The sequence below is a fragment of the Amblyraja radiata genome, chromosome 38 (assembly GCF_010909765.2).
Source record: "Amblyraja radiata isolate CabotCenter1 chromosome 38, sAmbRad1.1.pri, whole genome shotgun sequence".
NCBI classification, from domain to species: domain Eukaryota; kingdom Metazoa; phylum Chordata; class Chondrichthyes; order Rajiformes; family Rajidae; genus Amblyraja; species Amblyraja radiata.
In genome coordinates, this window is record NC_045993.1 from 14164105 (window position 1) to 14179622 (window position 15518).

General features: G+C 44.0%; 1 long non-coding RNA gene across 1 annotated transcript; it reads left to right on the forward strand.

Annotated features, from left to right (window-relative positions):
• The first annotated feature begins 9719 nt into the window (after window positions 1-9719).
• Window positions 9720-10215, forward strand: LOC116967084. Its single transcript, XR_004410133.1, has 2 exons — window positions 9720-9934; window positions 10018-10215. It is a non-coding gene; the product is annotated as an uncharacterized LOC116967084 (long non-coding RNA).
• The last annotated feature ends 5303 nt before the right edge of the window (window positions 10216-15518 follow it).

Genomic DNA, 15518 nt, shown 5'->3' on the forward strand with positions numbered 1-15518 from the left:
GGTATTTAGGGTCAAATGTCCAAGATCCGAACCATGTGGGTACAGTTGTAGTCAACATAAACGACTTACCAGTGAATATTACAATAGTAAGTCCCGGATTATCCAGGTTTGCCTGGCCAGACGATCCGGGAGAAACTTTGATAATAAGGCCCTCAGAAATTAGGAAAATACTAGCAAATATGAGACTAGATGCTTCCATAAGATTGGCCGAACATAATCATGCACGTATTTTATGGGAAAGAACTCACCCTCAGGGAATACCACGTCCTGCTCCAGTCATGACTGTATATGGCCCATGCACGGTAAAAAGTTTTAATGAAACCTTCCCTGATTTTCCTAAAGAAAACAGAGCGGCTATTAAATATTTAGTCCAGAAATTCGATAGAATAGAAAACATGACCAGACCTTTGACACCTGAAGATAGAAGGCATCTGTTGGGAAATCTGGGTGCGCCTTGTCTGGTATTAGATGTAGCACACACCGGAAGTCTGACCGATGTGCTTAGACAAGCTCACGTCCTTTGCTATGGCATAGGACTAAGAGAAGCCTCTCTCCCAATAATAAAAAGTCTATTGTCAGGCACCATTAATTTAGTCAGATGCTTACAAGTAGCAGTTTTCTTGGGGTTAGACTGGGACCGCTGTAAAAGACATTTGTTTGATCTCATACTCGATCCGGCAGTAAGTGAAAGAGTACGGGGTCGGGTGAGAAACCGCCAACCCCTAGACAATCCTTTTGAGATATTCGGTACTGCTTTAGGAGAATGTGCCACTGACCGAGATGTTTGCATAGGCGAGCTTTTGAAAAAGGCTGATCAAGGGGGAGAAATCTCCCGTAAATCAGCAGGAGTAATTCCAAAAAAGGAAAAAACCCGATCATCTGACACAACCACTTCCACCAGCCAAGCCACTCCTCAAAGGGATGGACGAGGCAGAGGAAGAAGAGGGAGTGGACGACTGAGAGGGCATACACAGTATAGAGAAGCAGCACAAGGATCACCCAGGAGATCAGACCAGAGAGATTATCAAAATTATCGCCAGGATCAGGGTAGGCAACAGGATAGAGAATATGATCAAAGGGATAGATGTGATCAAAGGGATCAAAGAGATCAAAGAGACGGAGGCGGTTACCCGCAACAGAGAGGTTATATTTTAAGACCTAGAAATCAAGATGGGTATGCACAAACTTCAGGTAGAGGTAGGGCCCGAGCTGAGGGAGAAACCAGCTACCAAAGGGATAATAGACCGAGAGGTAGAGGAACACAAAACAAACCTCACAATGTGGGAATAAACAGGGCATTCCACAGTCCCGAGGAACAAGAGCCCAGGGAAGGACACAGTAGTAAGTGGCAGGACCACCACACAAAGTTCCCATTTTGCAAGGTGAACCTACAAGGTAGAAAACCACAATAGGGGTGGACCCGAGGACAGATTGATACTGGAGCCGATGTCACCTGTATAGATACAGCCATAGCCCAGCGTTTAGACTGCGACCCTCAAGGGCAGGTTTGGATACAAGGTGCCACCGGTCACATAGAAGAATGTACCAATTACAAAGTTAAAGTAAAAATGGCGAACGGGAGAGAATTCACCTCAATAGCCGCCGGCATAGATAATTTACAAAAACGATTACAAATTGGGATTTTGATCAGGGTGCGAGATATTCAAAAATACGAGCTATTAAAGACCCCCCGAGACGATAGAAATTCACACCTCGAATTACAAATAGAAGCAGAACCAGATCCAACGATAAGGGCTAGAATAAAACATTTAGTCTTTAGTAATTGGGGAGTCTGGCAGATGCACAAAAATCATTGCGGATCGATCACACCCGACGGAGATACCGTCACCGGTATGAACGAATTCCCCAATCCAAGCCAGTATCAAATCAACAAACCTGAAGCCAGACGAGCTATTCAAGAAGTCATTAATGATTTAGTTGAACAGGGAGTCTTGGTGGAAAGGAGTTCTAAGGTCAACACACCAATTTTAGCAGTCGCTAAACCCGGTAAACCGGGCGAATACCGCTTGGTATGTGACTATCGCGCCTTAAATAAAGGCTCCGTGAAATTCGCGGGAACTCTATTTAACATGGCGAGTCAGACCATGCAGATTCAAAGACATATATATAAAACCACTTTCGACTTAGCCAACGGCTTTTGGAGTCATCCAATTCCCGAGCATGATTGGGACTATACAGCAATCACTTCCCCTCAGGGAGTCCAATATTGCTGGACCAGATTGCCCCAAGGATTTGTAAATTCCCCGCAGATTTTTTCGGCCCAAGTCCTACGAACTTTAGATTTTCTAAGAAACGAACACATAATTGAATGCTATTCACTACACACGCGACTCTAGATGATCACTTCAATTGTCTTCATAAAATACTCCAAGTCTTACGAAATTTGGGGTACAGAGTAGGGCTCAAAAAATCAGCAATATCCAAGACAACTGTGAAGTTCTTGGGGATTGAGATAGCCGAAGAAGGACGTGGCTTGACTTCCGCGTTCAAAGAAAAACTGTCAGAATTCAAATCACCCACTAACGTAAAACAATTGCAAAGCATTCTGGGATCCCTAAATTTCGCTAGAGGTTTCATTATAGGATACGCTGAGTTAGCAGCTCCCCTATACAGACAGATAGTAGCCCCAAACGAAAGATTTGTATGGGAACCAGAACACCAGGAAGCACTAAACAAACTAGTTGAAACAATAGTTGAAAGCGCCTGGTTAGCCACACATACACCCGGTGCAACCATAGAGGTTACTCTGATACTCTCAGACTCCTCTGGAACCGTGGTATGCAAAGATGAAGGGAAAGCTACCCCCTTCCAATACTATTCCATGAACTTCTCCACTACGGAATTAAAATTCCCAAAACTTGCCAAAGCCCTGACTGTCTTAACACACGGGCTTTTACACTTAAGAAGAGTACAATCCGAGGCTCCTATAAAAGTACTCACACATTTCCCAGAACTAAATGAGTCAAGGGAAAGCATTGTCAGGGATCGCCGCGTCCACAACGTCCGATGGGACAAATGGGACATCATAAGGGCAGACCCGACTATCCTCTGGCTAAAAGATCCCAGTGAAGAAATGAATACCTGGGCTTTACCCGAATTAGCCGAGGAAGGAGAAAAACCCGATCGAGCAGACATAGTCATATATTGCGACGGGTCATCTCAAGAAACTAAGAACCCTGATGGTTCTACAACCAGGAAAGCAGGAGCTGGTATAGTTAAGGGTACCTGGGGACCGGAAGGTTTTATCCCAGACACCACGAAATCAGTCTTTTTAGGGACAGGTATGACGGCACAGTTAGCCGAAGTGGAGGCCCTGACTGCCGCTCTAGAGCTTGTAGCACCTGGAGATAGAAGTAAAGCAATCTTGATTTGTACCGACAGCAACTATTGCCATGGTGGCTGTAACGGATTGCTAAAAGACTGGGCGAATAATGGTTTTAAAACAGCTAGAGGCAAACCCATCCAGCATGCTGGATGGTGGAAAAAGATAAATGCATATCTAGAAAACATGCCTAGACTGATTGTAAGACATGTACCTGCTCACCAAAAAACAGGTGAGCATGCCGTAGGAAACAATATGGCCGATTCACTGGCTAAACAAGCACTTGGTACAAATCTGCCTAGACACACAATTGTTAATATTGTAACACGCCAATCAATAAAAGATAACACGGATAAAGAGTTGATGGACCTGGTGGCTGGTAAGACCATTCCAGGATATCCCAAATACTACTCGTACATATTAAGTCCTGACGGGACGGTCCGCTGCCTGAAAAAAGGAGACCTAAAAGGGAAAATCATAATCCCTAAAAAAGACAGGCATCGGTACATCAAAGAAGCACATCAAGGATTGGGTGCAGCACATGGAGGAGCAAAAACCACCTGTGCCCACCTATCGCTTCAATACTGGTGGCCATTTATGTTGTCTGAATGCCGAAAGTTTAAAGCCAACTGTGAAACCTGTATGAAACACGACAAAGGAGGGGGGGTAACTAGACCTGGATACACCGTACGGGAGAAACCCGAAGCCCCTATGAAGCAATGGCAAGTTGACTTCATTGGTCCGTTGCCCGAATCCCGAGGGGATCCTCCCTTTAACCGTAAAAACAGGTACATACTTGTGTGTGTTGATGAATGTACATCTTACACTTGCCTATATCCCACTGCTAGTTGCACGTGTTCAGACGCTATCGAAGCTCTTGAGGAAGCGATAAAAATACTAGGTCCTCCCTTAATCATTCACTCAGACCAAGGTCCGGCCTTCGTAGGCACGGCCTACAGAGAATGGTGTAAATTTAAGGGAGTACGGACCGAATACAGTAGCCCCTTGCACCCCGAATCAGCGGGAGTTGTGGAGAGGAAAAATCAGGACGTCAAGAGGGCCATAGCTAAGATGTGTACTACCCGAAGCGGATCATGGGTTAGAGCTGTTAACTTTGTACAAATGGCAGTCAACAACACCCCCATAGACAGCGAAGGACCAAATAGACATATCACTCCATACTTTCTAATGTTTAGTGTACAAATGAACACTAAACTAAGTATAGGAGACGAGCAAAGACGTTTGTCCCTTATGCAGGAATATAGGGAACTACGACACGCAGAGTCGGTCTTACTTAAAGCAGAAAGAGCCAAACAGGACGAAGGGAAAAATATATGGTTACCTAAAGTAGGTGATTGGATCTTAGTCAAGACTAACTACACCAAGGGTAAATCACTGAAACCTAAATTTGGCCCTGCTCAACAGGTAATAGCTGTTGGGGAGCGGACTGTAACATACCTTAGGAAAGGTAAACAACAGATCATATCGGTTGACAACTGTAAACCCGTAAGTAAAGACTTTGTTCCTCCTATAAATGAGTTGGATAGATCAGTTAGAGATGGAACCGCTCCCGGAGGAAGAGCCAATGCTGAGTCAAAAACCCAGCAAGAAGTACGAGGAGCCAGGCCTAAGACTAGGTCTATGGGCCCGGCGAACCCATAAAACACATAAACAAATCAAACCCACTAAAACAAAGAAAAATAAGAAGGGGGACGAGGTTAAACTAGTTATAGATCCTCAGGGATCAGGATATAAGGAAGGATGTAAAGCTTGTGGACGGATTACATGTAATTTTCTGTTTGCATTCTTTTTCATAATTTTCACCCTCCTCGGCGCAGGAGTGATCCTTTTAGTTAACCTAACTAGCTCCTCATGTCACCTCATGGAAAGTGACTTGGTTAAGAATAACTCCCTTACTTCAGGAATAGAACTAAGTAAATGGGGAATTATAGGAGGTTTAGGCCTAATCTTGGGTCCCAAGGGACAAATGATAGCCCTGACCGCATTAATCCACTTCTCCATGGCCAAGCCCCAAGACAAGGTGGAAGTAGAACCACTCCGAAACGGGATGATTTGGATTAAAGAGCCATATCCTTTCCGTTTAGACACAGGGAAAATATTGGTACCTCTAACTCTGGTACTGGATTCCCAGGCCATGTTGGATGATATGGACTTAAATCGTAATGGGGCCGGGGACGGCCTTATCCTGGTTAGTGAACTAGAACAGTTTTACAAAACCATGTTACAGATCAGTCCCCAGATTACAGACCCCTCCATCTGGCAGGAAGAAGAAATGAGTAAATACAGAGATTGTTATATCACTCAAATTAATACAACGATTCCGTCCAAAACTGTGACCAGGGCAGACTGCACTTGGCCCTACAGGGATGTTAGTAACAGTGGCTTCCATGACTTAGCCAGCTATCACCCCATCCTGGTGTGGAGTGCCTTTGCAAATTGCCAATCAGCCCTTAACCACCAAACCAAATACCTTCGCAAGGATTGTTCCTATGACGATGGTTCCAAAGTCTGGTTTACCACAGAGGACGAAAGTAAGTTAGGTCCAAGTGAAATACCTTACACATTCAATTTACCCGCCATACCACCAGGATTCCATATGATTTGTAGTCCCAGAGTATACGGCCCGTGGTTCAGACGAACCAAAAATAAGGAGGGAGAAATTAGGAAAAAATGGAACGAGACACAGATGGGAGACATTTTTGCACCCATCGACCCTTCCATATGTAACCTCCCTATCTTTTCCTTATTAAACCAAACCAAAATTGGAAATTACACCTGTGTTAATGTCGCCAGATATACACCCGGTAGATGTGGGGATATATGGGCCAAAGGAGACGAGAAATGGCAGAGAATTGAATTCCCCTGGAAGACATATAAAGATTACCCGGAAAAAAGAAAGGAGGTTTTCAAGGAAGGGGATACAACCAATGACTCCACCAGCGATACTAAGGCCGGTTTTCAAGAATGGAAATCGGTTTATCAACTGATACAAAACAATGAGACATGGCGAGGGGTAAACGGGTCCCTCATAAAGGAAGAAGTCCTCAATTTTAATTTTACGAGGACCCAATTTAAGGTCTATCTTAATCTTACAAGCAAGACTTTTACACAACAACCGACAGACATTATCTGTTGGCTTTGGGGTTATATGAAATGCACAAACATAACAATACAGCGTACGGTTGAACCTGCTACCGTAAAGTTCTTTGAATTACCTTCCCCTTACAGGTGGTTACATTTTAACACCTCGGGGGAAGAGTAACTTAGACTTGCCGGTAAGATGATTTTCTTTATTTTTCTGCTCCTACGCTTCTCCAGTATAAAAGGAAATGTAGCCAGCAAGTTAAAAGATTCCCAATTGGAGACTGTTGAAATATTAAATAACATGAACAAATTCTCAGAGGAGCTCAAGAATAATCAGAAAAACATCGTTGAGTTTACCAGGTTTTTACACAAATCGCAGGTAGAAACTACTATGGAAACAATGAAGGCTCTAACCCATATAGACCAAGCCTTCACAAGGGAAAATCTTAAAACCACGTTAATGGCGCTAGCCGCACTTTTGAGTACCGGAAGGGTTAAACCTTCTTGGATCCCAAAGCAGATTTTAAGCAAAGAACGCTGGATTACTAGCACCCAGCTACTCGATTCATCCAGTCGTCTTTACTACATCAAACGAGAAGGGGCACCTCCCACATATAGGAGCCCCTCCTTAAAATTAACCCTAAACATTTTAATCACTGTTCCTTGGATAACAGATACCACAGCTGCAAACTATACCCTCAGATTATATAATCCTGGTATAGTGCGTTGCCACCATTATTGGAACAAAGGCTGTTGGAAAACAATCATCAAAGTCCCATATAAATATGGCCTGTTGCGGAATAACACGCTCCAGGTATATCAGGGCATTCCACGCCAAGATAGGACAGGACTGACCCTTACAAATTTCGAGGAAACAACTGAATGTATCAATCATCATTGTCCCGTTATAGAGGAGAGAATAAATATACCCAAAGATTCCTTATACTCTATGGGAAATGGTTCATACATAATTTCCAAAACTTCGCCTGGCTCCTGCAATGACTCCTGCAAAATTAGTGAGGGCACATACTTAGTCTCTTCTTTTGCACATGACAAAACCACTTGCTGTAACCATACAATATATGGTCAGCCACAGGAAAGGGAAATAATTTTTCACGTTCCCAGTAAAGATCAGACCCTTCAAATCATTCTTTCCAAGCTCGGAGACATACTTGTCAACCTTGAGGACAATGAGCTGATAGTTACCTATACAGATTGGGACATCAATACCCAACTTAGGAACTTGAGATCAAAAGTTAGCAATATTGATACAAGTTATGGGAGACAGATTCAGGATGTTTTTGAGGCCCTGGCCGAAACTCTCAAAGGGATTTTACCAGAAGGATTAGCAGCCCTAGGAGGATTAATAGGAGGTCTCGGCAGCCTTATGGGTGATGTAATGAACTTCCTCGCCGACCTTTGGGGTCTTGGCTCGTATGCCAAATATGGAATATACTGTGTAGTAGGCTTAGTCCTCTACCGCGTCTTGCGAACCTTTTTGTCTTCTAGAAACCCAAATGAGTTCTAACGAGGCAAAGGACCAATACCGGGAGGCGATTTTGGAACATTTAAGGGAAGATTTACAGGCACACCCAGATCACGAGGAACAAATGGAACTAATTGCCAGATACAGGGCTGCCAGTTGTTTAAGCATGGAAAATATACCTTTATTCTGCATTAACAGTCTTACCAAAACCTCAGATTTATCCATGCAATCAGGCCCCTATATTAGGGGTCATCCTATCATTGAGCCTGACCCTCTCACGGGAGATTTCACTTTCAGAAACGTTTTTATCCGATGTAATCTATGCCACCAATGGTGCCCAGGTCATTGCCTCCTGAGTGGAGGTTATGATAGACTCCCATTCCATAAAAATCATAAGAATCCTCGTTACTAAAAGGTAAGAAATGGATCATAAGATGATGGCCATGGGATTTATCCTCAGTATTGCCTGCCTGGCATTACAACTAATATACATGCTAAAGTTCTTTTACTCTAAATTACGACACAGACGGTGGCCTCTCGGACCTTTTCTAATCGCTCTCATATACCCAATTAGCATTGCAACAGTCATTTGCAGCATGTTAGCCCAAGGAGGGGGAGAGGATTCCGACATCAAAACCACCACCGAAATTAACAGCACAACCACTGATGTCAAATACGAGTCATATACAGAGTTTAATATTTTAACTTTCTTTTCTACGGCTCATTTATTATTTGGGCTAATCAACCTGCGACATTACAGATTCACTGATCCCCAGAAGGGGGAGCGAACATCCCTTCTAAAGAAACACAAGGAAGTTATCTTCTTTGTCTTTATACATCTGACTATGACGCCATACCTAGCTTTTTGGTTTATTACACTTACACCCACCATTATTTACATCTTAGGAGCCCTACTATTGATATTAGCAGTAGTAGATGCTTATGTCTTGTTTTCTATTACAGAACAGAGACCATGGATGCAGACAGATAACAAACAGAAATATAGATGGTGGTTAGTTTTAATCCTGTTATTATATACAACAGGATTGGTAGTCCAAGGAAAAACACCCTGGATAGGACAGGCTATATGCACCCTAGCTATTGTAACTATAGTATTAGATTGTATATTTGTTTACCTTTCAGCTCTCTCTTCCGAACGACTACCCCGAATTTCAACACCAATTGTAAAACTATGTCATCCTCGAAAAAGCGTCAGTTGCAATATTGCAATACCTGACATATATTCCCAAACCCCGACAACGGGACCAATTCGAACACCTTTCGTAATATATTACCAAAACCTCCCGCATCTAGTGATCAAGACCGACCGGCAGGGTTGTCCCACCAAGGTCCAGTTAATGAGGGAAGTGCACCTGCATCCCGCAGCGACAGCCCCCCCAGAGTCAGATTCCCAGGTTTACATAGGAATGACTGGAACCCAGGAACAAAACAATGGGGACCTAGCTGGCCAGAACAGCTACGATACCCACTGTTAACCTGCCTAAATTACAGACCGGTCGTTAAAGTTTTCTCCAAATAGGATACTTTTCCCGCCTTTGGAGGAAACGTGATAGATCGAGAAAAGGGGAAATGGGAATGTATATACAAACCGAGATTAGAATTACCTATTAAAGTATTAGCAAGAATCTACACAACCCAGAATAAAGAGGGGAACAGGTATACGGCCAAAACCACTGGAGGCACACTCCAGTGGATCCTCCGCTGTAACAGTTTTGAATGACAGCATTTGCGTAATCAAGTATTCAGTTCATACTCCCGAAATGGCTAAATAAATAAAGTCTGAGTATCCTAGTGATCCTGACTAAACCGAAATGGCTAAATAAATAACGTCTGAGTATCCTAGTGATCCTGACTTATGGTACAACCACCGCAAACCAGATACCCATAACCCTAGTGGATGGGACCAGACCGAGGGTTTCCTTCTGGCCTTGAAGGAACTAGCCGTCTGGGGTCCTAGAGACAACATACTAAATATTCAAGTCCTTATCACCCCCGTGCCTCCAACAAGAAGGACACAGATACCGCCTCAGAAGAAGGGGAGGATAAGGAAGAAGATATTCAGAGGGAAATGGAAGCTCTAGCCGTTTGGAGTGACCAGAACCACTTCTCCGACGACACCGACGAAGAGGAAAACTCTAAAGCTAAGGGTCCCAGCGAATTGACCCACCAGGTGTCGGGAAATACAGAAGGAGGACCAACTGAGATACCGGCTGATGAAATAGTGTGCTTGCCTAGTGCTCCACGGCAGCTATGGATCTCAGAAGAATATCCCGAGGAAGAAACTTTCATAATCCCTGTCGAGCGTGACAGTGAAGGAGAGGATGCTGAGTGGAGTCATCCATCCGATGAGTTGATGTACCGTTTTTTCGGACACAACTGTGATGACCCAGAAATGGAATAAAAACTATTGAGTAGCTAGACTCTCAATATTTTCGCCTTATACCCACGGACACATGAAAAATAGAAATCATTGCAAGAATATTAATCAACACAACTGCCAAGGGGCCGAGAATAAACCTCGAATCCAAAGCAAGTCTTCAGGAAAATATCAACACTTCTTCTCTGAAGACGGAAAATTTATTGAAATCTGTTTTGTAATACTTTGTATTGTATTATGACTAAAAATAACTTTTTTGCTTTCACCCGCAAAATCATGCGACAATTTAGAATAAGATGCTGTTTGTTGTGTATTGAAATAGTATTAATATTAATCTAAAAATATACTTAGGATGTTTTCTTGCTATGATATGCCTAGAGCAATTTTATTATAATATGTTTGAGCATAAGATCATTATGTATGACTAGAAGGAAGAAGTTAGGCAGTCCACATCCCCGGACGCAGAGAATGGTTCACTCCAAGGAGGGGGTGTGACGGAAATCAAGGAATTGTAGCTTTGGAGGTGATTCATTCTCTCAAAGTTAGACATCCTGACAGATTGCCTCTCGCAAACCGCAGAAAAACGTATTTAGCTGACAAAGCAGACGTGCAGTTAATTAGTGAAAATAAGTCAGCTGCTTTACAAAGTAAACATGACCTTTGAAGCTATTTTGAGCTACGTTAATGAAACAAAGGACTAGTCACGAGGAGCCATCCTAATTGAGCAGTATAAATACTAGTGCTTTTCAAGCCTTCAGGACGACGGCGGCAGCAGCTTTCGACAGGGGTCTTAAGGAACATAACTACCTAGAGTAGTTCTTCCATGCTACACTCCTAGAGAGGTAGTGAAGGCAAGTCCTGATACAGGCAACCTAGTGTTATATTTGTATTTACCCCGTACGGCTACCCTGCTCTCTGATATAGTCTCCTAGAGGGGCTGAGGCTCGGTAAAAGTCGGGGATCTTTTTAACTAAAAAAGTGTGTTAAATTCACAGTGCTTTTAAACACTGTTTGTTAGGCTTCATACGGACATCTGAACGGTAAGATTTTTGATATATACACGTACTGTATGTAGAGTAAGGATGTGCGTATGAATTGTACCAACTGCTTGATTTATTATACCTTTGACAAATTGAATAAAAACCATTGTTTGATTAAATTCAGTCAACGCCCTATCGTCATCTTACTACTTATAGTGTAGCAATAATATATAGGATATAAGTAAATGCGAGGAGCAACATTTAACACTTAATAGCTTTTAAATTCCCGAGACGTCGACACGTATCAACGGCGAACGACCGACGACCCAGACTGGAAATAAGGTATTAGTTTATCTTTTGCGTTTTCTATAATGAATACGGTCTTAGTTCTATTGACATAACTAACCGGTATACAAGGAAAAAGGACTAGTCAAGATCCCGGAAAAAGGGGGAGTTAGTCTTAGTATTCTAGTGGGTTCCTTGTCAGGATCTAGGATAATTGTATAGAAATCTGTAGCAGAAGTAGCCCCAGAAATAGTGGATGCATTAGTGATAATTTTTCAAAACTCTTTAGATTCTGGAGTAGTTCCTGAGGATTGGAGGGTAGCTAATCTAACCCGATTTTTTAAAAAGGGAGGGAGAGAGAAAACGGGGAATTACAGACCAGATAGTCTAACATCGGTAGTGGGGAAAATGTTAGAGTCAGTTATTAAAGATGGGATAGCAGCACATTTGGAAAGTGGTGAAATCATTGGACAAAGTCAGCATGGATTTATGAAAGGTAAATCATGTCTGACGAATCTAATAGAATTTTTCGAGGATGCAACGCGTAGAGTGCAAGGGAGAACCAGTGGATGTGGTGTATCTGGACTTTCTGAAGGCTTTCGACAAGGTCTCACATAAGAGATTAGTATACAAACTTAAAGCCCACGGTATTGGGGGTTCAGTATTGATGTGCATAGACTTCCGCTGGCGCTATGGTGAAGTAGAGGCACACGCCAGCTAGCTCCACGCTAAAACTCGACTACAAACGGGAGAGAAAAAACGGGACTGACCTGCAGAGAACGCACCGGCAGCCTGTATTGAGGGTGAGTGACGTCATCAGACCGCGACTCCGGTGGTTCAATTTCGGTGCAACATACTCCCCCAAAAGGACAGCCAAAGAAACCCGATAAGACTAAACCACCAGTGGAAGAAGTTGGCCCCACAATTAAATGTGGATTATGGAGATGTTGGAGACCTTACATTTGGAAAAAATTAGACTTGTCTTAATTGACAAACCAGAATCATTTGCTAGAATATGGTCTCCTGTTGCCCACTCACAACTAACACTGCCCCCAGCTTCGTTAGGGGGTCACAGTTTAAGGATAAGGGGGAAGTATTTTAGGACCGAGAGGACCGCACCTTGCTGTCGGAGGCGCGGCACTTTGGCGTTGGACAACGACGGCCAAGGCAGCGGGACGATGTTGTCTGAGGAGCGCTGACCTTCCTTCCTCTCCACCTCCTCTGCCCCTCCCCCCCCCCTCTCTCTCTCTCTCTCTCTCTCTCTCTCTCTTGTACGGCCCCCTCCACCCCTCTTATCCTGGGACCCCTCCGCTCCATCCCGCACTGATCCCCATTCCCTCCTCTATTCAGTCCTCACCGACATCCCCTGAGCTCCCCTCCCCATCTACCCCCCCCTCCTCCCAATCTATTCACCACCTCGCATTGATTTTCCTGCCACCCCCCATCCATCCTACACTGGTCCCCCAATTCATCCTGCACTGACCCCCCTTCCCATCCATCCTGCACTTCTCCCCCCATTCATACTTCACTGATCCGCCCATTCATCCCGTACCGACCCACCCTCCATTTACCCTGCACCATCCATCCTATAGTGATCTCCCCATTCATCTTTTACTGATATGCCATTCATCCTGTACTGATCCCCTCATGCATCCTGTACTGATCCCCTCATTCAGCCCTTACTGACCCCCCATTCATCCTATACCGATCCCCTCATTCATCCTGTAGTAATCACCCATTCAACCTGCACAGACCCTCCGATCCACACTGTCCTGACCTCCCCCCCCCATCCATCCTGTACTGATCCCCCCATTCAAGAAGAATGGGGGGAACAGTCTGAAGAAGGGTCTCGACCCGAAACGTTGCCTATTTCCTTCACTCCATAGATGCTGCCTCACCCGCTGAATTTCTCCAGTATTTTTGTCTACCCCCATTCATCCTGTACAGATCCCCCCATTCATCCTGTACTGATCCCCCCCCATCCATCCCGTACTGATCCCCCCCCCATTCAACACCACTGACATACCCCGTGCTCTCCCCTCACAATTTTATATACTCCAACCAGCACGTACTAATTCACCTGCCTCAATCCATCCATTCTGCACCGATTGCCTTCTCAACCCCCCACCCCCTGCCATTTATCCACCCCGCACCAATTCACACACCCCCTGACCCTATTGTGCTTCATGGTCTTCAGACTATGTTTGATAACGGAATGCAATCAAATGTGTTTTAATTCCCAATGTTATTATTGTGTTGACACCTTTAAACATATTACCAAAAGAACATTTGCTGCAGTTATGTCCTTTGGCCATCTCTTGTCAGTTAGTGTAATGCTTAACCTGTCAGATGGGTATAGTCGATTTTAACAGCTATTATCATAAAATGCCTTTAGAAATTTCCTTGCAACCTGTATATTTTGTTATGGATAAATTATGTGGGAAGCCAGAGCGTTTCTGTGCCAATAGCAATAACGACCCATGCTATGGCCATGTCATGGTAATTTTCGGTCCTTCACAGAAAATATGCTTGCATCAATCTGTAGTGTGCATGGTTACCATGGACCAGGATTTATTGACACAGGTTGATCATATGCTGAATAATCCAACCACATTTTGTTTGGAAGTGGAAAGAACTAATAGAAATTGCATTCATTGCAATGTGTAAAAAGAATTGAGATATTGTATTATAATTTTGCTGCATGTCATATGTATCATGTCTTGATTGGTGAATATGTTTAGTTTGTGAGTTATTTGAAGCAGAAATAATATGTGAATGTAGACAAAATTGCTGGAGAAACTCGATGGAGCGAAGGAAATAGGCAACGTTTCAGGCCGAACCCCTTCTTCAGACTGATGGGTTTCGGCCTGAAACCCTATTGCCTATTTCCTTCGCTCCATAGATGTTGCTGCACCCGCTGAGTTTCTCCAGCACTTTTGTCTACCTTCGATTTTCCTGCATCTGCAGTTCCTTCTTGAACATAATATGTGAATGCTTCATTGAGCATAATTCCGACTGGTGACTACGCACTTCGTCCGAGCACATTATCGCACGCGTCATGCAAACCGTCTTAAATGACCACCTAAACTGTAATTTGGCAACCTAAAAAGCTGTCAAGGTTGCCCGGCTGGCAACAGGGAAAAAAAGTTAAGCGAGAGCCCTGCAATGTCTACACCAACGACCAGCCCCTACCGGAAGGTTTATCTACGCAGATGACCTAGCCATGGCAACGCTGCAGCATAACTTCCCAGAAATTGAGTCAACCTTGGAACGAGGCCTCGCAGATATGTCAGCGTACTATCTGGAAAACCACCTGCACCCAAACCCTGGGAAAACCCAAATCTGCAGTTTCTATCTTAAAAACAGACAGGCTAAACGGGAGCTCGACGTAACCTGGGACGGTATAAAGCTTGAAAACCACCAGCACCCAGTCCATCTGGGAGTAACTTTAGATCGTACCCTCAGTTACAAGGCACACACCCAAAAGACGAGAGCCAAGGTCTCCACCAGGAACAGCCTTCTACGACAACTAACAAGGTCAAAGTGGGGGGTCATCCAAGAGCACTGCGTACATCGGCACTAAACTTGTGCTTCTCCACCGCTGAATATGCCAGCCCAGCATGGAGCAGATCATTGCATGCACGTAAAATAGACCCTATCATCTGCAGCTTCCATCCTGGGATGTCAGGACTTTCATATGAAGAAAGACTGGATAGACCCGGCTTGTACTCGCTTGAATTTAGAAGATTGAGGGGGGATCTTATAGAAACTTACAAAATTCTTAAGGGGTTGGACAGGCTAGATGCAGGAAGATTGTTCCCGATGTTGGGGAGGTCCAGAACAAGGGGTCACAGTTTAAGAATAAGGGGGAAATCTTTTAGGACCGAGATGAGAAAAACATTTTTCACACAGAGAGTGGTG